The following is a 22,937-nucleotide window of genomic DNA, read 5'->3' as shown; positions in this document are numbered from 1 at the left end:
CATTGTGGAAACCTACAACAGATTCATGGGTGGTGTACATCCCCTGGATATGCTGTCTGCCCTGTACAAATACAGCTTCAAAACCAGAAGATGGTACTTGTATATTTGGTGGCATAGTGTCACAGTGGCACTCATCAATGCTTGGTCTCTGTACCGAAGACACCTGAAGGCAGTGGACCTAGAGAAAAACACTATGCCCCTGAGGAGGTTTAAGGCCTCAGTTGGCTCTTCCCTGGTAAGCGCAGGAAAAGCAAAAGCAAGGGTTGGCAGACCACTCTGCCCTCCACCAGTATTCTCTCCACCCCACTCCTCACCATCACGAACACCACCACCACCACAGAGGAGGTGGCAATGATGGTCATTCACTCTGATATCACAGAGAGAGTAAGAGGGAATTGTGATTCTATCTCTCCCGATAAGCTCTGATCAGAAGTATATATATATATATATATATATATATATAAACGGGTCGATCACAGACTCATTAGTCACTATCAAGCAAACGTTCAGTCAGAGGTCACCTCAGTGTCTGTGTCTGTGTCAGGAGGAGGACAACAAAACAAAGCAACATGGTTCAGATAAACATGAGGGATGATCCTCACCGCTTCGTAAACTATTACCAGAACCAGGTCGGAGGTACCCTGCCTGGTTTTTATGGAGCACCTGTAATGTACGGTCGCGGAATAGGCTCTATATTTTCAAAATTATTTCGCTTCGTAGCCCCCCTTGTTAAAAAAGGTTTTGCTATAGCTAAGCCTCATCTGAAAACAGCCGCTACAAACATTGCCTCAGATGTCATAGGCAAAACCATGAGAAGGATCTCTGGTCCTGCAGAGACGGGAGGACAAGAAGGATCGGGTATTATGGTTCTGTCACAAAGACCAAGAAAGCGGCCGCCGGGTGAACGTGTGAGGAGGTCACAAATAGTGAGGCAAAAGAAAGAAGTCAGTTGGAAGGATCAAGCCTAAAGGGAGGAAGTCTGCACGGAGCAGGGATATATTTCACTGAATCATAAATAGAGAGAGAAAGAGAGTAAAACATGGCTCTTTTGCATCACAAATTCCCTGAGTGCACCCTGGCAGAACTGGACTTATTTTCAGTCCCTATGACCCAGCTTTCTATCGAGGATAAGATCTACACGGAAATTATGCCTCTATCCGCTATTACTGAGAATGGTCCAATTGAGTTTTTTATACCGGGAGATGGTGAAAAGTATCTGGATCTCAACGATACCTTGTTACATCTACGCGTGAAGATCACCAATGCAGACGGCACAAACTTGGCGAACGACGCACCTGTGGGTCTCATCAATTATCCTCTCAATACACTATTCAGCCAATGCGATGTTACTCTGGGTGATAGATTAATTTCATAGTCTAGTGCCACCCACCCATATAGAGCTATGATCGAGACTCTGCTAAGCTTTTCTGAAGACACGTTAAAGAGTCAGTTCAGCGCTGGTCTTTATTATAAAGACACAGCCGGCGCCATAGACTCTATAGTAACCAATAATGGGCCTAACAGAGGGCTAAAACAGAGGGCTCTCTGTACAGCTAATTCCAGAGAAGTACACCTAATGGGCCCCCTCCATGGGGATATTTTTTTCTGCAAAAGGCTCCTGCTGAACTCTGTGGATATGAGAGTTAAACTAACCAGAGCCAGCGAGGCTTTCTATCTCATGGGAACCAGAGACTCGACTTTCCTATTAATGATATTAGGAGCCTCTCTTTTTATCAAAAAGGTTTCCGTCTCCCCCGCTGTTCGTTTAGGCCACACATCGGCCTTAATGAGAGGAAACGCTCTCTACCCACTGTCACGAGTGAATGTAAAAACATACTCCATCCCTGAAAATTTGAGGATATGTAATCAGGAGAATCTCTTTTTGGGAGCGATGCCTAAATATATTATTTTAGGTATGGTGCACCACGAGGCATTCACGGGAAGAAGAGACTTGTCACCCTTCAACTTTAAACATATGGATATAGAGTATCTAGCTCTTTGTCAGGATGGTAAACAAGTTCCCGCCAAGGCGTTCCAGCCTGAGTTCAACCAAGGCATTTCAGTCCGGGAATTTTACAATTTGTTTACAGCGACCAGTCGTCATTTAAAAGATCTCCCTCTGAGTATCTGGAGATGAGGTTTAGAGTACCGTTACCTCACACCACAACCCTCATTGTCTACGCATGTTACGATTCCATTTTGGAGATCAACTCGAGAAGACAGGTGCTGGTGGACTATTATTAAAAGAGTAAGCATGAATAACCGCCAACTGGAGAGCCTGTTGCACCATCTACTGGGAGACCTATTTTGTGGCGTGTGGGCTAGTGACAAACTCCCCTTACTCACACAAACGTTTACAAAGCCGGCTTACTTTATTGTGAACACACATCCTTCTCACATGCCTGGGGAGCACTGGCTAGCTCTGACTCTGGAGGAGAACGGTTAAGCCACCTTTTTCGACTCTCACGGGCTACCGCCAGATTTTTCTCACTACCCCTCAGACATTGTGTCATTTCTGAAAGACCGATCCCTGAAGATAACGTACCATAATCCCCAACTTCAGGACACCTTGTCCACCGTGTGCGGTCAGCAGTGCGTTTATTACCTCTGCCACCGGGCGTGCGGAATGTCTCTGCAACAAGTATTATCCTCCTACAGTGACGATGTTCTTAAAAATGATGTGATGGTATCTAACTTTGTGAAAAAATATCAGAGATGCATCAGAAAGCACAGTGCCTGAGTGCTACAAATTGTGAATGCATGAAAGTGATGACTCTGTAGACTCTGAAAATTGGGATCAATAAATGTTTTTATTGAGAACAAATGACGGTATCATTTTATTCATTTCTTACAGAAATTTATGATGAAAAGGTGACCCAGCGTGGAGGTTTTATCTTTTTATGCAAACTTTGTTCATCTGCAGCCTCGTCTCGCTCACCATGTCCAGATCTTAAAAAATGTGGGGAGAGGGTTATCTTCTTCTTCGGTTTTACAGATGGTATTTTCTCCATTCCGCTCGGATCTGTTTTGAGACGACGGTATTGTTCACAGGCTTGCGGGTTATTCACAGAGGATAAAGGTATGTTCAGTTCTTCAGGACATTGAGAAAACTTGTCCAGCCTGTTGGTTGCATGGTTTGGGCTTTTCTTTCAAAAGGGAGCAGAAGGTTTTTAAGTAAATCAACCAAATGTGATCCTCTCACAACCTGCCCCATATAAACAAATTCTCCTCTGGTGGTCCAGTCATTTCTCTCAGATAATTTCCTCAAGATGTATTCACCATTTCTGCGATCGCGCTTTGGAAGGATTTTTAATACCTCACTCGCCGTTGCATCCAATTCTAGCTGATCGGGCTCGTGAACACGGTCCGTCTCACGGGAATCTGATTCAGGTATTGGATCATTAAGACTGTTTCGCTGAAGAGTCACAGTCATCCGTGGCTCCTCCATCTGACCTTGCTCTATTAGGGTGAGGTATCTTTGCAGCAGGGCATCGTATTTCTTAATTTTTTCATAAGAGGTCATTCCTGACTCGTCGAGTATCGATCTCATTTTATTATCCAAATCATCCTCCGCCGTCTGTCAGATAGAAGTCTCTGACTGACTCAAGTGTTTGAACTGATGAGGTGAGATGAGAAACATCTTTTGTGCCGTCCTGAGCGACATGGTTCTTATCTTCTGTTGTTCTTATCTTCTAACGATCCGGCCACTAGATCCCCAATTACGGGTGCAAGAGCCGTTAGGATGGGGAGAATAAACCCACCTCCTTGACTTTTGAGAACCAACTGCTTACGTTTTAAACCGGTTCTCTTATCAGCCAGCAGTCTGATAAATTTCTTTTGCTTTTTCAAACTCCGATACTGGGGAGGGGATAGCTTAATGTTACCCTTTAAAATATTCAGAGCAATCTCACACAAAGCTTTAAGAAAGTCGGGTGAACAATGGCCGAGAATGTCCTTACGTTTCTGAGGTGTGGCGTGGTACAGAGCTCTGACTGGCTCTGCGCAAATCTCCCCCAGAAACTGTTCAGACACAGTTTAGCCACCTGTCTTTTAGCAGGGTTCACCTCTATTTTGCTGGTATCCAGCTGAATACCTTGATGGAGCTTGCAATCTCTGACGTGCCTCAACTTACTCTCCTCATCAAGTGCATCTGCTGTGGTTGCATGCACCTGCCTGGTTATTCATTTCAGCACAGGTGCGACAGAGAGTGAATACAAGTTTTCCGTGAGATGACTTGTAAGGTAAAACTGGGAAAAACAGCCCGCGCGGAGGATAAACAACAGCTCTTATGAAACCAAAGTAGCTTTCAGGGTCATCAAAATCTTTGCAAATAATTCTGGGATGGCCGAGAGGGTAAGGAAAGCTGCAATTTACATAGGGGCAAAGAAATGTAAAGTCAGCGTAGTGCACAGTTTCATCTACCCCCGCACTGTACCTCAACCTGAGTGCGCAGGTCCGAACACCGTACAGTGCTTGTCTGGGAGAGAGAGGTTCAGGGGCGTTAAAGCTCTTTTTCATCTCAGTCCACTCGTGCTCCCACATGATATGCAGATGAAGACCATACACTGACTGAAGCACTCTCTCTCTCTCACGGGTCTCTGCATAGAACTGTTCAAATGGCGCCTTCCTCAGCGGACATGCGTCCTGAGGCAGATGGCAGATGGGGCAGCCGTGAAAGAAACAGCCGTAAAAACTCAAAAGCTACCCTCACACTCAATTTCTGCATACCCATCTACGTGATAAGGACCGATTCCCTTTTCCCCTGTGTTTAACGCGTGGCTAATCTCAATCCCTCTGCTAAACGCTAACCACTCCAACCACTGGATGGATGCGTTTGAGAAGGTCTTACTCTGCTGACTGTAATCAACGGGTGAAGGTATAGCCAGGGTTTTAGGCTGCAGAAAGTTGGCGGTAAAAACCTTCATACAGGCAGACGCGATCGTGATGCATTTCAGGGGGTCCACGCGCGTCTCGTTAAAGAATTGCTCGCGGAATTTGACGCACCCCTTGAAGAGTATGTCTACATCATTTTTGCAGTAAAGCATGCTCTGTTCACGAAAGTTAAAGGTACCTTTACAAACTCCACCGTACCATCTGTAGAACTCTCCCTGCTCACTGGGGCTCATGAGTTCTACAGAGTAGTAACTCGGTGAAGGAAAAGGCCCCACATATTTCAAATTCTGTTCTGAAGAGAATCTGTGGGGAAAGAAACCTTTGGTATGATCACTGAAACCTAATGCTTTCGGCATCATACTCAGTTTCATAGCCAGGAATGACAGACTATCGATGAATCTCAAACCATAATCACAGTCTGTAAAACAGAGAATTTTACTCCCCTGTGTGATGAGAGAGGGCTTCATACCTAGTTGCACCATGACGTTAAGGATAAGATAGCTATCATATCCTCGTCCGTTGTGAGCAATAAACGTGTATCCACAGTAGCGTGGTCTCCTGAAATGGAGGAGGAATTTCCTGACACAATCCAATCCGTAGGCAGACCACACGACACCTTTCAGCGTTTTTGCACAGACCAGAAAGGGGACATGCACATCGTTCTGACCAACTAAGGATTCAAAATCATAAAAGATCAGTTTTTCGTCAAGCCGTTCGTCGGCGCTGCTAGGCTGAATGTAGCACTGGTGTCCACTGAGAGTTGCTGTAGAACCGGGGGTCAGTTTCTCACCACAGATTGTACATTTTAAATCTTCACACATGTGGGGGGTTTCTACCTTAGTCATCGCAACGCGATAAAATCTCTTACACGTCGGACACCTTTTAATCAGATCACAATCACTCACTTGCATTCTAGCTCGGGGTCTCTCACGAGGTTCTTTGTGTCTGTTGAAGCACGGCGAGTTACGACAGCTTCTGTTGCAATCGCCACAAATTACAGGACTGAGCTCTTGATTTGTACATGACGAGTCGCAACACACAGGACAGTAACCAGGACAGTAGTGTGAGTGTGGCTCATTGTAACTGGTGTAGCAGTGCTCGCAAATGTACCTCGACCCTATAAATCCTTTGAGGTTTTTTATTCCATAGTAATGGTTTTGGAGTAATAACAGAAAGAGAGGGCTTGATCAATCTCTGAAATCAGTCTCAAATTTACACAGAGCTCGATCACCCTTGGTTCTGTGAAACACCACAATTTTTCTGTTTAGGATTTTTTTCAAATTTTCCAACATCACTGAAAGATACAGGCGTCTGATCAGTCAGCCCTGCCAGACGCTGCCACTCTCTCGCCTGGGCCAAAGCCTGACTATCGGTAAATTTAGAGCCGGAGACGTGCGTGAGACTGATGGCGAAGCAGAGCTGATTGTCACAATTATCTGTAATGTACAAGTGATGTTTTTTCTCATGGATTAATTCACATTCTAAGGTTTTTGAAGCCTTCCGTTTGGCGCCCCCTGTAGGGTTTCTTACTACCTGGAGGACTAACTCCAGGTTAGTATCAGAGGCAATCTCTGTGTTCGATTGAGTTAACTCGTCTAAAAAGTCCAGAAAGGCTTTCAGGATTACATCAGACTCGTCTGTGACAGAAACGGTAATGTGTTGAGAAATACTCTCACCTACTAATTCTAGCTGGACGACATCATTACATCTGGCGAGTGATCGCGCTGTTTCTGCCACTTCAATAAGATTGCTCATAACAGCTGAAGTGAACTCAGCGATGTTGGGCTTTATATCAGGGCACGGACGCGGTATTGTGACGGGACGTCTTATTTCAAGACAATTGAAACGTTCACGCTCAATCGGTGGAGGTGTATCTCTGTGATTCTGTTCAGGGACGGCTACATTCTCCTGATTCAAGCCCCCAATCGGTGGAAGTGTATCTCTCTGATTCTGTTCAGGGACGGCTACATTGTCCTGATTCAAGCCCCCAATCGGTGGAGGTGTATCTCTCTGATTCTGTTCAGGGATGGCTACATTATCCTGATTCAAGCCCCCAATCGGTAGAGTTGTATCTCTCTGATTCTGTTCAGGGACGGCTACATTCTCCTGATTCAACCCCCTACCATGCTGCCGAGTTTGTTCTGCTGCAGCTGGAGAAGGTAAAGAAATAAGAATTGGTGAGACAGTATCTGATGCTGAAGTTTGAGAAGCACTATTGGCTGAGGCTGTATCTAGTGATTTGGTGAGACAATATTCGGTGACTCATTTTGCAAACTCAGGGCGGGTGGCGGAGGCCCGTTTAAATTCAGGATTGATGATTCTAATTCGTGTAACACATCAATTTCATCTTCTTCAATATTCATAGGAGATGACTGATAATCGACATTAAGGAGCGTATACTCCAGCGGTGTAAAGTAATTTAACACATGAACCGGTATGGGAATGTTTTCCAAATTTCCCACAGCCTCGGATATTACAGGCGGCACAGCTCTGCCTGCTTGATTATCCATCTTTACACAGAATTGAGAATGACTAAGAGGGGTTAAGATATCTACTTCTATATATATATACACACATTTACTTTACTTCGAAATCACCTTCAAGTCACGGTTAATTTTCTGTATAAGAATCTCGCTACTTCTCATGAATGCCCGAGCTCTTCATTTTTCACGTCGGATGGTAGCGTTTCTTTTCCTCCACAGATGAGGGTCGGGCCAAATTGTAGGACTTATCCGTTCCATTGACAGGTCGGCCTCTGTGGATGAAGGAGAAATAACCATAAAAGTATTTTAAATATACCTGGTTCCGTGATTCTGAATGTTTAAAAATTTTTTTTTTAATAATAATAAATTAAAAAAGAGAAAAAAAATGAAGAGAAAGAAACTGTACCTTTCAGTAACCATCGGAAAAGCGACAGTCTGTTGCGCACTCTATTGCACCGTTGATTCTTTACCACGGACCTCACAGGAACTATAACATCAGATTCTGTCAAATTGAAACACAGTTTAATAGCATAAAAATAGATAAATAAAAAACCTTGCTTAAGTATACACTATGTGAAATTTGCATAGATGTTACCATGTAATGCTCCCGTTGAATGCAGCACGGATAAGTGGACAGAGCAGTAATAATATATCAACTGGCTTGTTTTACAGGCACTTCACATGAGTTCTACTGAAAAAGGCTGCGCTCTTTTAACCACTACCTCTCCCACCCTCACTCTCTCCCTATGCGTCACATCCGTGTTGATGACGTATGACGCTTACGCGCACACTTGAGAAAACAAAACAAAGAATGATGAGTTTTTTTTTTTTAAAACTTACCCCGCAGATCAGGCTGTTTAGCGAGGGGTCCTTCCTCTCCGTGAACAATGCCCGGCGCCTCTAATAGCTGCGCCGGTGTTGAAGCCGCTCACAGGCGAGTCCGCCCGCGGTATTATTCGAGGGGAGAAACGTATGCTCAGTGGTGTGTGTAACACTGATGATTCCAACTGCCCGTCCTCTGTAGTAACACTCGGACACTCCGTTGAAAACTGATTGTCCCGAACAGGGAGCAGTCTTCGTCGTAGCCGGGATTTATTCAGGGAAAGTCCGTTTCTCCCGCTCGGTGCGATGAAAGTCTCCCTCAAACACGGCTGGGTTTTTCTTTTGGGGAAGCCCTTGCTCCACACGGTTTAATAAATCTGTAAACAGTTACATCTGATGTTATTTCATTGAAACATTTCACTTGTTAAAGGTTATTAAAGTTAAAGAAACATAATCGGCTTGCGTCAATATGAAGTCATCCAGATCCTCCGCGTCCAACTCTGGAAATTAACAGTCTGTCATGGTGTGGTAATATAATTATACACGCATTCATATGTTTATCATCAGATCTTTTTACTCACTGTTGAATACTCATAAGAGGGCCAAAGAACCGCCGGTTGGCTGTGTATGGATGTCAGCTCTTGTTTTCCGTCCTAAAAAAAAAAAAAAGTTGTTTGTCATTTTTTTTTTTTTTTTAACTATTACAAGTACTGACCTAAGAGATTTAAAGATTTAAAGTTTTAAGGAGACTTTTGCATACCAGAGTCCATGATTCCTGTCCTGCCTCGGTTGAGCCCCCGACGTAAATGCCTGAACCATTTTATATAGTCTTACATCCCCCTCCATAGAAATAAGGGAGTGTTTTAAAAATTTCTTGAAGTGCTAATTTCAACCCATTTGCTTTTCACACCTAGTCTACATCCATCCTACGGTTAATAACAGATGTATTGATTCTTTTTACTTGTGAAGTAAGACATAGGATGTTTCCCGCACAGCATGATGCATTCTAGTGAACATCATATATGTTCATTTGTTTACTTGTGAACTAAGACAACGACACAGACTGTTTACCACACTGTACTTTGCATTCTTATGACCCCCTGGGCATTTGTTCCTACTGCTCAGTGCCACAGTATGCATTCTTGCGACCCCCTGCAGTTGAGGCTCATAGTATGAGTTGATCAGTCAGAGAGAACCAGATGTAAACTTTATGGGCAACCTGGTCTATTAATGAATTCTCTGTAGATCAACCCTTGATACCATATGCACCATGTGTGCAAACTAAGAGGGAAACCTTTTTGTGTAATTTAAACCTACCTCTATTTGCTATAAACACCCCATCCTCCGTTCAGTGTCACAGTATGGTGCATTCTTGTGACCCCCCTCACACGTTCACCCTCATGGTATGAGCCAGAGAGAGCCAGATGTCTGTTACCACACCCACCCCACCCAAATCCTTGTAGTGCTGGCAACACCTAGCAAAAGGAGGACTTTCCGGTACCCTGAGCCATACTCAAGACTTAAAATGCTGTCCGTTTCCCACACTGTACTTTGCATTCTTATGACTCCTGGCCATTTGTACTTTACTGTTCAGTGCCACTGTATGATGCATTCTTGCGATCCCCTGCAATTGAGTCTCATGGTATGAATGGATCAGTCAGAGGGAGCCAAATGTCTGTTACCTCCCACCCACACCCAAATCCTGGCAGTGCTGCATTCTTGTGACCCCCCACACATCTAATTATTTTCTCATCTTTACCTTACAGGGACCGGTCTTTGAAGCTGTTAAAATGTTGACCGCTTCTACAACTTAACCTTTTCTATTAACCCTTTCTCTTATTTAAACATTCAACTAATATATTTCTCACAACCTCCTGACTTTAGCTGTAATCATTCTTAACCCTAGCCATAAACTCCTCCTTCCTTAGATGTTAAAGGCCTCCTCAACAGATGGCTGCTCTATGTCAAACAAAGGTCACACGTCAAAATAGCTTGATCGATAAGAGGTCAAAAGTCATATCCCCAGATATCAGCAAACGGATGTCAAACAAAGGTCACCTGTCATATTAATTTGATTGATCGATAAGAGGTCAGAAGTCACCTGTCAAAATGAGTTTGTTCGAAGGTATCCTTTTATTTCTTTATGGTCGACCACTTCCCATCCTGGGAAAAGCGACAAAGGTGCAGGCACTGCACAGGACACTTTTCCCATGTGTGCTGTGGAAAATGCAATGCCCATCTCTGTCTGAATAAGGACACGAACTGTTCGCATGCTTACCACATGGCATAAAAAAAGTGACTGGAAAAGGTAGCATTTTGACAAAATGAAGAGGCTGATGTTCCTGTTATCGCCTTAACTGCTGTTTTCATCTTTACCACTCATCACAATAAAAGAAAGTTAATGGAAAAGGTAGTAGTTTGAAAAACTAAAGAGGCCGATGTTCTTATAGCCAGAACTGCATGAAATGCCCGATGTATCATTTACGATACAAATGGAAAAATAAAACAATAAAAAGACAATAACTGAAGCACATTACGATATTAAATAAGAATAAAGCATACCATACAGTATCCAATATTTTTCAGAAAACCAGGTTAAACAGATGTGTTTCAAGAAGCTTTCTAAAAATGTCCACTTTTCTCACACATCTTAAATCTAATGGAAGAGAGTTCCAAAGTTGAACCATACTGATTCAACTTGTTGTAGCTCAAAAAAATTACATTGAAGGATGATGTTTTTTGCAGTACTCAAGAGTCAGAAGGCAGAAATTAAAAGGAACGGTTTTATTCCAAATAAATAAAATGCCGCTGGACGCAGCCGCCATGACAGTCTGGTTGCCGCTGGATGCAGTCGCCATGACAGTCTGGTTGCCGCTGGACGCAGCCGCCATGACAGTCTGGTTGCCGCTGGAGGACTCTTTCAGTGCCGTCATGAGGTTATTTAATCTTGCGTTTCCATTTGACGCCTTAGCTTCAACTTCTTTCGTTTCCAGTTGCACTGAAAGAAACAGGCATACAAGACCAATTCAATACACTTTAATTGCCAAGTTCCACTATCCTTATACAAAGCGCTTCATGTAGTGAAGCGCTTTGAGTGGTCAGCTAGACTAGAAAAGTGCTATACAAGTACATTTACCATTTACTTTGACCTGGAACTTTGTTAGCTTAACCAAGTTATCCACATTGTCGTAATAAGTGAGAACAAGAACAAGGCTTTCTCAGGAGCTGCTTCAAACACCAATGAAGCTTTCCCCACACCACAGAAATTTTATTTAAATTTTATGTAAATATGAAGAGCTGCTTTGAATTAAATAGTTACATATCATTTCTAAGTATTAAATAGTTCTGCTTTAAGAAGCCAGGACAAATGTTCAGTTGGTCACAGAACTTGCTCGCTGCAGCACATAAGGTCTTCCATTTGTTCCAACAACTGGCAAACACCAGCCTATGGACAGATAATTCATTAAAGTTTCATGTTTCTGCTACTTAATGGAACAACATATACAACCTCACCCTGACACACCAGCTTACAATAAAACCCATTACAACCAAAAAATAATTATACAAGAGAAGAAAATAAATACATATAAATAACAACAATACACAAACCTCTGGTTAACAATATTGTCAGACCACAAATTATCTGGACCCAAACAGCTGCCATTGTTTCAGTTTAAACACTAAAACTCAACAGGCAACTTTTAAAAAGTTCATCATGCAGGTATCACAGCTGTTCCTCATAGGTCTAATTGGCTTTCAACTCAGAGATTGAGAATCCTGGGATCAAAGGGGCCAAGGCGGCATCCAAAGAAACACTCCAACCTGACCTGTGACCTAAATACCGATCCCTGCATTTTCGAACACTGACTTCATGGAGAAAAGTGTCTCAAATTAGATTAATCCTTAAAAAGGTACAATAACTATGTCTACAATTTTGTGCTTTCAGTATATTGTATGGGAGTCCTCAGTTGACACTGTGTCCGACTTGGGTGTAAATCGGGTTAAAAATGGAAGAACAAGGCCAAAAAAGACATTTATTTTAAAAGACATTAAATGAGGTCTAAAATGGTGTGCATTTAGTATGTTTTATGGGAGGCTTCAGTTGACAATGTGTCCAATTTGGGTGTAAATTGGGAGTAAAAGGGCTCCACAAGGCCATGAAAGACACACGTTACACAACTGGATTTCAAACAACACTAAATGGATCACTTTTTCATCAAAGCTTCATTCAAATGGGCCCAGATTTTTAAGAGTCGTTGCGACAAAGGTCCTTATTAAGTGTGCAAAATTTGACACCCTTGGAGTCAAAGGGGACTTTTTTTTATTGAGAACCAGGCTCCAGGCCCACTGTCCTGGAAATCTCACACGCACTTAAGCACCCCTCCTCAGGCATAAACTCTCGTCAAGAGTTGGAGCTCTTACAGGGATCCATGCCATCTTAGTCAGATGGTCTTAATGTTGTGGCTGACCAGTGTTGGGCTATAAAGTAATATTCAATTAAATTCAATTTTATTTATGTAGCGCCAAATTACAGCAATTGCCATCTCAAGGCACTTAAATAATATAGTCCAATTCAAGCCAATTGGAATTCAATTCATTGTAATCATAATCCAATTAATTCATATAGAGCAAATTCAAAACATAATATCCTAGCTGAGGAAACCAACAGATTGCACCGAAACTTGTCTTCAGTCCAATATTCCTTCCTGAGCTTGCCTGTGGCGACTGTGGAAAGGAACGACTCCCTTTTAACAGGAAGAAACCTCTGGTAGAACCAGACTCAGGAAGGGTGGCCATCCGCCTCGATGTTTGAGAAAACAGAAAAGAGGGAAAAGAAATGCGTCCAGTCCACTGAACCAGTTCTCAGTCAGCTGCTTGTCGCCAGCCGAGGCAACCCGCCGGGGTGTCGCAGCTGGGGAGATTTGCGAGTAGGGCCCAACACGCGTCCAGAATCGCTGACCGTGCTACCCGATCCCCTCCACCGGCCCGCCTTCCACACAGCGTCGCCACCCCGCGAAACCCCACGACGCATGAGGCGCCGCAGACAAGAGCCCTGTGAGGCCGGCCGAACCCCACGCTTCTAGCGGTGGACAGAGTCGGGCGACTGCTCCCCCAGCCTCGGCGCGAACCCAGCCCTGCTTCGCACCCCAGTCCTTAGAGCAAATCCTTATCTCGAAGTTATCTGATTTACCGTCTTCCCTTACCCCCTTTGATCCAACACGCTAGAGGCTGTTCACCTTGGAGACATGCTGCGGATATGGCTATGGCATACGCACCCTTCACAAAGAAAAGGAGAACTCTCCCCAGGGCTCCCGCCAACTACTCCTGGTTTGTTTGCGTTACTGCACTGGATGCCTCGTGGCACCTATCTCTGCCACTCCAGGTTCGGGGATCTTAAACCGACTCTATTTCGATCGGCCGGGGGCGACATCACATGTCGGTCACAGGAAAACCTGATGCTGCATTCAATAACAACTGGGAAATTAGAATTTCTAAGTTCAGACTGATTATGAGTCCCAATTTCCAAATTCCAAGATACATTGAATCCTGCATGTCTTCTCTGAGTCGAAAGCCAATTAGACCTATGAGGAACAGCTGTGATATCTGCTTTTTAAAAGTTGCCTGTTGAGTTTTAGTGTTTAAACTGAAACAATGGCAGTTATTTGGGTCCAGATAATTTGTGGTCTGACAATATTGTTAACCAGAGGTTTGTGTATTGTTGTTATTTATATGTATTTATTTTCTTCTCTTGTATAATTATTTTTTGGTTGTAATGGGTTTTATGGTAAGCTGGTGTGTCGGGGTGAGGTTGTATATGTTGTTCCATTAAGTAGCAGAAACATGAAACTTTAATGAATTATCTGTCCATAGGCTGGTGTTTGCCAGTTGTTGGAACAAATGGAAGACCTTATGTGCTGCAGAGGAATCAAAATGGTCAGTAAATCAATAGCATCAACTCTTTTGAGCTTCTTTCTGACAATAACTCCTTAGTTTCCTTACAGACTGGTCATCCAATGATGTTTCTCCCAAGACAAACCTTGGCCTTCTTAAGTCGCTGGATTCCATGTTGGTGAAAAATGTTAAAGAAGGTGAGCAAGTTCTGTGACCAACTGAATATTTGTCCTGGCTTCTTAAAGCAGAACTATTTAATACTTAGAAATGATATGTAACTGTTTCATTCAAAGCAGCTCTTCATATTTACATAAAATTTAAATAAAATTTCTGTGGTGTGGGGAAAGCTTCATTTGGTGATTGAAGCAGCTCCTGAGAAAGCCTTGTTCTTGTTCTCACTTATTACAACAATGTGGATAACTTGGTTAAGCTAACAAAGTTCCAGGTCAAAGTAAATGGTAAATGTACTTGTATAGCACTTTTCTAGTCTAGCTGACCACTCAAAGCGCTTCACTACATGAAGCGCTTTGTATAAGGATAGTGGAACTTGGCAATTAAAGTGTATTGAATTGGTCTTGTATGCCTGTTTCTTTCAGTGCAACTGGAAACGAAAGAAGTTGAAGCTAAGGCGTCAAATGGAAACGCAAGATTAAATAACCTCATGACAGCACTGAAAGAGTCCTCCAGCGGCAACCAGACTGTCATGGCGGCTGCGTCCAGCGGCAACCAGACTGTCATGGCGGCTGCGTCCAGCGGCAACCAGAGTGTCATGGCGGCTGCGTCCAGCGGCAACCAGACTGTCATGGCGGCTGCGTCCAGCGGCAACCAGACTGTCATGGCGACTGCGTCCAGCGGCATTTTATTTATTTGGAATAAAACCGTTCCTTTTAATTTCTGCCTTCTGACTCTTGAGTACTGCAATATTGCCCTGGTCAGTGTCCCTACTGATGACATGACCCTTTAGGCTCCTTTGCGCTTCAGTTTCACTTTGGGCCCGTGTTCCAGTCAAGGAGCATGTTGTATTATTCTGCATATCCATTGAAGCATACGCAGACCTCTACATGCTGAACAACAGCTGCCCTGGGCTTCTGGTTAAACTCCTTGGCCCTGTTGTCAGACCATGTACTTGTCCAGTGGGTCCTGCGTTCCTCCAAGAGCATGGCCTTGTGGCCAGAGTATGCAGACAATTCCTGGAGGAATTTATACCACTGAATGGGCCCCACACTTACCTGACCTAAAGCCAACAGAAAACCTCCAGGACATGTCTTTGTTAAACTGACGAAGTTGGGTTGCATCTTACTGTCCACAAGTTCAGTGATGGTCTTTTCAAGATTTGGGAACATCTCCCTTCAGAGCACCATCTGTTGATCCATTAGGAGCATTCCCCAATGTTGTAATGCATGCATACAATCATGTGGGGGCCACTTAGTATGCTACAATGGCCCTTTTCACATGATGGGGTATCTTTGAATTGAGTGTCCGTTGATCATTTCCACCAATTGTGGTGTCCTTTCATCCTTCACACATTGCCTGGATATGCAGTATGATTTTTTTATTTTTCCACAGATCTGTTTTCAAAGTGTGTTTTTTTTTTTTTTTTTTTTAGCAGTGTATATTGGCTAATTCACCTATATCCAATCTCCCTTTTTTGTCTAAAGTTCTTAAAAATAGTTGCAGTTCAACTTTGTGATCATTTACATAGAAATAATCTGTTAGAAGAGCTTCAGTCAGGATTCAGAGTCCATCATAGCACAGAAACAGCACTGGTGAAAGTTACCAATGATCTCCTCTTAGCCTCTGATAGCGGACTTGTTTCTGTACTTGTCCTGTTGGATCTCAGTGCTGCATTCGATACGATCGATCACAGCATTCTGTTACAGAGACTTGAACGTGTTATTGGGATTAAAGGAACTGCATTCGGCTGGTTTAAGTCATATTTATCTGACAGATTCCATTTTGTTCTTGTAAATGAAGACTCTTCCTCACACATTGGTGTAAGTCATGGAGTTCCTCAGGGTTCTGTGCTTGGACCAATTCTTTTTACTTTGTACGTGCTTCCATTAGGTAACATTATTAGACAGCATGGCATAAATTTCCATTGTTATGCTGATGATACTCAGCTGTACTTATCTATGAAACCAATAGGTTGGTCAGACTACAAGCCTGTCTTAAAGACATAAAGACTTGGATGACTCAGAACTGTCTGCTTTTAAATTCAGACAAAACTGAAGTTGTTCTCTTTGGACCTGATCGCTTCAGGGAGAAATCATCTAGCTATATAGTTACTCTAGATGGTATTTCCTTGGCTTCTAGTTCTACAGTGAGGAACCTTGGAGTTATTTTTGACCAGAATTTATCATTTGACGCACATATAAAACTGGTTTCTAGGACTGCCTTCTTTCACCTTCGTAATATTGCTAAAATCAGGAACATCCTGTCTCAGGGTGATGCAGAGAAACTAGTTCATGCATTTGTTACTTCAAGATTGGACTACTGTAATTCCTTATGATTGGGCTGTCCCACATATTCTCTGAAAAGCCTCCAGCTGATCCAAAATGCTGCAGCCAGAGTTCTGATGAGAGAGGAGAGATCATGTTTCTCCAGTTTTAGCGTCTCTTCATTGGCTCCCTGTTAAATTCAGAATAGAATTTAAGATTCTTCTCCTCACATATAAAGCTCTTAATGACCGAGCTCCTTATCTTAAAGATCTCATTGTAAGATATTTTCCAAACAGAGCACTTTGCTCCCAAACTGCAAGTTTACTTGTTGTTCCCAGAGTTTCTAAAAGTAGACTGGGAGGTAGAGCCTTCAGTTATCAAGCCCCTCTCTTGTGGAATAAGCTGCCAGTAAATGTCCGGGAAGCAGACACCCTTTCCACTTTTAAGATTAGGCTTAACCCTCTAAGCGCCATGGTCGACTTAAGTCGACACGATGGCGCCTTGAATAAAACGGCCCATTGTGGCAAAAATAACATATTTTGTTCCTACTCTCCACTTCTGGTTGGCAGACATGTCACACTTCAGCTCTGATGCTAAAAACGTTATCCTTCAATGTAATTTTTTTTAGCTACAACACGTTGAATCAGTATGGTTCAACTTTGGAACTCTCTTCCATTAGATTTAAGATGTGTGAGACAAGTGGACATTTTTAAAAAGCTTCTTAAAACACATCTGTTTAACCTGGTTTTCTGAAAAATATTGGATACTGTATGGTATGCTTTATCCTTATTTAATATCGTAATGTACTTCAGTTATTGTCTTTTTATTGTTTTATTTTTATTGTAAAGCACTTTGTGACATTTGTTCTTGAAAAGGGCCATTTAAATAAAATTTACTCACAGACTTAAAACTCAACACAGATTCAGATCTCAGAGTTCATGTGAGACGCTGCTCAGAACAAAACTGTCTGAAGATGTTTTCTTTTCTGATTTTCACACAAAACAGAAGCACAAACAAAACAGAGAAAATGTGATGAGTTATTTTAAAAAGAAATAAATACTTTCAAATACAATCTTCATTGAGTTCCTATTACAGTCACTGGTTCCTGCTTTGCTGCAGGAACTCTGCACATCTGCCAGTCAGCAGGTTTAACTGGAGCTTTTTAATTCTGGAAATTCTGGGAATTCTTATTGTGCAATAAGCATGCTCATCACAAACAAAATGTAGAGGGACGTAGCTTCATCTTGCTCTGCGTTCGCCATCTTTCTCGAATGCCTTAGTTTTGTTGTTGTTGTTGGTGGTGAAGATGTCAACCGGAAGTTGCTCTATTAGCGATAGATGAAATGGGCACAGCGCCACCTATCGTACTGAGGCATGCTTTGTACCAGTGATTCGATTCATTCACCGCCATATATCCAAGGATAATTACCCTTGCTGGGATAAGGAGCATAACCCAAGTATAGCTATAATCGAGTTAATCTCATCATGGAGACCCACTGACTGTCTGTGTCATTAGAAAGAAAAATATCACTTCCTGTGAACCCTGTGAATCCTGAAACCCTTATATTTGTCCCTTAAAACAAAATCAAAAAATTAATTGCATATATGTTTATACGTAAATGATACATAGGGCATTTCATGCAGTTCTGGCCATAAGAAAATCAGCCTATTTAGTTTTTCAAACTGCTGCCTTTTCCAGTCATTTTTTCTTTTATGCCATGTGGTAAGCATGCAAACAGTTCCTGTGCTTATTCAGACAGAGATGGGCATTGCATTTTCCACAGCACACATGGGAAAAGTGTCCTGTGCAGTGCCTGCACCTTTGTCGCTTTTCTCAGGATGGGAAGTGGTCGACCATATCTCTGCTCACATCTGGAGGCACAATGGTCGATTGCCACCTCCTCTGTGGTGGTGGTGGTGTTCGTGATGGTGAGGAGTGGGGTGGAGAGAATACTGGTGGAGGGGAGAGTGGTCTGCCAACCCTTGCTTTTGCTTTTCCTGCGCTTATCAGGGAAGAGCCAACTGAGGCCTGAAACCTCCTCAGGGGCATGGTGTTTTTCTCTAGGTCCACTGCCTCCCTGTCTCTTCGGTACAGAGACCAGGCATTAATGAGTGCCACTGTGACACTATGCCACCAAATATACAAGTTCCATCTTCTGGTTTTGAAGCTGTATTTGTACAGGGCAGACAGCGTATCCAAGGGATCTACACCACCCATGAATCTGTTGTAGGTTTCCACAATGGATGGTCTGGGAACCATGATATATGTTTTGGGTTTGTTGTCACACCACCGTACAACTATCACATTGTTTTGATTGACTCTGTAATCCATGGATCCTCTTCCCTGTTTCCTCAGGTCTTTTTCATCCTTCATGCTGCAGTCGGGTACCCTGTTCATCCTAATGGTGCCAAGGTAGTATAGCCCTCTCTGCCGCAGGTGTTCCAACAGTGGGAGTGATGTAAAATATCTGTCCGCGAACACTTTGTGGTTCTTCCCTGCAAGAAGGGTTGATGTCAACTTGTCACTCACACCAACCTCAGACCTTTCCTTGTCTGGATCTGCTGCCCCTTGACAAACATCAAAGTCATGGAGGAAGCCGCTTGATCCTGCACGTCCCCACATTTTGAACCCCCATTTGTGGAGTTTGGCTGGCATATAGACTTTCAGATGAGATCTTCCCTCGAAAGGAACCATGATTTCATCAACAGAATGATGTTCTTCAGGTGGTACATGAAGGCATTGTTTTCGAAGCTCATCGAGCCATGGCCTCAGTTTCCACAATTTATCCTTCTTTTCATCTTCAGACACACTGAGGTTGTCTTGAAAGTGCAGCAGTGTCAGCAATTTCTCAAATCGATCTTGTGACATCACATCAGCAAGTTTGGGGTACTTCGTTTCCATTTCCCAATACACTCTTATTTTGGGCATCTGTACCAAACCCATAAACATGTACATGCCAAGGACCTATGGAAGTAAATCTGTGTCATCGGATTTTGAAAGAAAATAGTGATTGAATTTCTAGCAGTGAATATTTATCCATTGAATTTATTCAAGTCTCTGTAGCGCAATCGCCCAGCGCGTTCAGCTCTTAACCGAAAGGTTGGTGGTTCGAGCCCACCCAGGGATGAGTACGTTTACCATCCAAACATTGGTAACTTAGACAAACTGCTGCCCTGTCTTCAGGACACGGTTTGCACATATATCCCTTTCTACAGACTCTCTGCCCGTCATTTGCAACCAAATAGGAATTTTTTTCTATTGACAGCAACCACTGTATGTTTGGTAGCAAATCGAAAGCCGCTGTACCCACAAGCTGTCAGGCTCTGTGCTTAGAGTGGGTCCTCCAATAACCTTCCATTCCTTCTCTTGCCGCTCCGTACCCCCCCATGCTCCCCAGGCTCTGTAATTGGCTGCCCCACCGCTGTGGTTGGAATCACAAACCAGAAGAGAGAAAGTAAAGAGGCCTTCAAATCTGCAGATCATCACAGAATAAGGTCCAATTTTCCAGTGGAGGCATGAAGACAGCAGTCTGACTGACCTGGACAAGAATATTTTGAGATTTCACAGAAAAAAAGTAAAAAAATGTATAATCATAAAACTGAACAAGAGAGCAAAACAACACAGACGATGGTGACTGAGAACGGAGCGCCATTGCTCTTTTTTAGTCTTATCACTAAATTGTGATGTCATCACTGTTTATGACATCACAATTGCTGTCACCTCTGATGTTGTTTGACATCACAAATGTTATATAGGCCAGACATTTTCACTCCTTTTTCACAGTTCGTCAGGAGTTTATCTGAAGAAACACGTCCAGTTTTTGAAGCAAATTTGAAAGTCACAGTAAACGGTTTTCACATCGTCTAAAAAAAACAACACTTAATGACTATCTTAAATAGTAATTTTGACAAACTCTTAAAAACAACAAGCAAAATGAGTCAAACCAAGATATCATCTGCTCAACTTCAGTGGTGTGACATGGTCGACGGCGATTTACCTGAGGATTTCTACACATATACCATTACTTTTGGCGATAATAAGTTATGAGGAACCCACCAACAAGTCAGAAAATGAGCTGTTGGAAAAAGAACAATGCCAGGCCTCTGAGGATTCCCCGTCTCCTCAAACAGTAAATGACAAAGAGGAAAAAGAACCATCCCAGGTCTCTGCTGCGGCTGTGACTCCTCATTCTGAGGACGTCCAGCTTGTGCAGGATCATCCCCAGCCCTCCAAAGTTCGTCGCGTCACGTGGAAGTTTCCAAATTCACAAACCGACAAACAAGCCCAGGCCTCCGACAAATATAACATTACTTTTGGCAGTAACTTTAACATCAAACTCAGAAAATGAGCTATTGGAAAAGGAACAATCCCAGGTCTCTGCTGCGGCTGTGACTCCTCATTCCGAGGACGTCCAGCTTGTGCAGGATCATCCCCAGCCCTCCAAAGTTCGTCGCGTCACGTGGAAGTTTCCAATTTCACCAACCGAGGAGATTCCCTCTAATGCCTCTGCTGCCCACGAAGATTATGGATCAGAGAAATTACAGGAATCTTACCAACATAATAAGGACAAGATCAACTATTTATACCATCGGATGGATATTGTCAGAACTGAGCTGCTGAAAAAGAATTTCTTTCTAACACGAGAAAAAGACTCGCAGCAGAGAATAGCTGCTCCATTTCTGAGGAAAAACTGAAGGACCTGGAAAACAGTTTGACGTGTGAGCGTCATCTCTGTGAAAAGTGTGAGCAGGAGCTCAAGGAATGCAATGAAGTCTTTGCAGAATTTTGTGAAACACTGAAACCATCAGTATCTGAAACTGAATATCAGTCAGTTGTGAAAGAAGTAGAGAGCTTGAAAGAACAACTCAAAGAAAAGACTCCAATATTGATCTTGCCTCCAAACTAAAGGCACAGGAGGAGGCAACAAAGACACAGGAAAAGAAGGTGGCAGAACTTATGAAGGCTGTATTTCTATCCGTAATCATCAAGCCAGAAGAAAAAACAGAGCTGTACATCCTCCCAGAACTCCATTTAGATCAGATACGTCGTCCACCATCTTACATGCCACAGAAGACATGTCTCTTAAACTTGCAGTACCAGAACAAGCAGTGGACAAGTTTAACCCCTCAGAAGAAAGACGAGAGCTGCCTTCAATGTGGAGGCGCTTCAAAAAATATATGACGCCAAAACATTACCGACAATACAAAGACAACAACATCAAGAGAGAAAGTAGCAGCAGCGTTTAGTATTCGCACATAAGACTAGTCAACCAATGAAATCTCTATACATCCTGTTACAGTAACATCAATAAAAATGCTTAAAATGTAGATATCTTTTGTACGGCTCTATCTTTTCATTCTGAACAGCTGCACTGACTGAAGGTATCAGTTCATTGTTCTCACAACTGTTAAGAGCATTATTGTGTCATTCAAATAAGAATATGAATATGTTCCTATAGCAATTATTATTACATTGATTTATGTTTAAATAAAATAAAATTACGCACTTGTTTGGATTCTTTTATTAAAATAAGAAACGGTTTTACTTGTCAATTAAAAGGTAATTTTCTTCAAAGGTTATTCTTCCAAGGACAAATAAGGTATTTTTTCATATTGTTGAGGGTTTGATATAACCTTTTATTGTCCATATTTATGCACTGTGCTAACATAGAGTCGATACACTTCTTTTTGAAAGGAACGAGCATTGACCCCACAGTGTGAAGGGTTAGAACACTACATGCTTACAGGAGGAGTCAAAACATGTCAAAACATTTGAACCATGAATAGATTTTACTGGTGTTAAAAGATGAGTTTTACTGTTTAGTGTCACGACAGCTGGAATGTTCATCAGCATATGAATTAGTTTCTAACAGGAGGACTCCACTCTGGACGCAGCAGAGGACATCTTGACAAAGTGGAGCCAAAGAGAGTAAAACCACCAGGCTGCTTAAAGCTGCTTGATCTGACTGCTCAGGTGTCTTTTGTCTGTTTGACCCATCAAACTCACCTCCATCCTCTTACACATGAGGAAACTCTGGCGATCTGCTGCATTTCTCAATAGAAATTGCACATGATAGACATTTTACACATGATTTTGTTTAAAAAGTTAACGTATGTGTGTAACACCTTAACTGCAGGAATATTTGTTGGAATGAAACGATGCTAAAAGTTTAATAAACTTTTAGTAAATTGTTGCTCATGTTCTTTAGCCTCATGTTTCCTCTTGCCTGCAGGATTAAAGATCTTGGACTTTCTACATAAAAACAGTGGAACAAAGAGTAGAGTTTATTTACCAATCTGACAACATCATTTACAACAAAAAGTACTCTTCAACAGAACAGAACAATTCAGGAAACACCGATCAGCATCAACGCCTGAACTCATTCAGCATTCAGAACTCATTCATTCA

The 22,937-nt window shown here is 42.6% G+C and overlaps 1 protein-coding gene and 1 non-coding gene across 2 annotated transcripts in view; both read left to right on the top strand.

The window, feature by feature from the left end:
- ddx56 (DEAD (Asp-Glu-Ala-Asp) box helicase 56) overlaps positions 1–22,937 on the top strand; it is a 212,546-nt gene that overhangs the window by 13,772 nt on the left and 175,837 nt on the right. The gene's annotated exons all lie outside the window — the stretch shown is intronic.
- Positions 19,583–19,656, top strand: trnak-cuu (transfer RNA lysine (anticodon CUU)). The gene has a single exon. It is a non-coding gene; the product is annotated as a tRNA-Lys (tRNA).

This window comes from Leuresthes tenuis, unplaced genomic scaffold (genome assembly GCF_036924035.1).
Source record: "Leuresthes tenuis unplaced genomic scaffold, fLeuTen1.0.hap1 SCAF_19, whole genome shotgun sequence".
Lineage (NCBI taxonomy): Eukaryota > Metazoa > Chordata > Actinopteri > Atheriniformes > Atherinopsidae > Leuresthes > Leuresthes tenuis.
The sequence above is the reverse complement of the archived record's forward strand: the minus strand, read 5'-3'. Positions and strand labels throughout refer to the sequence as shown.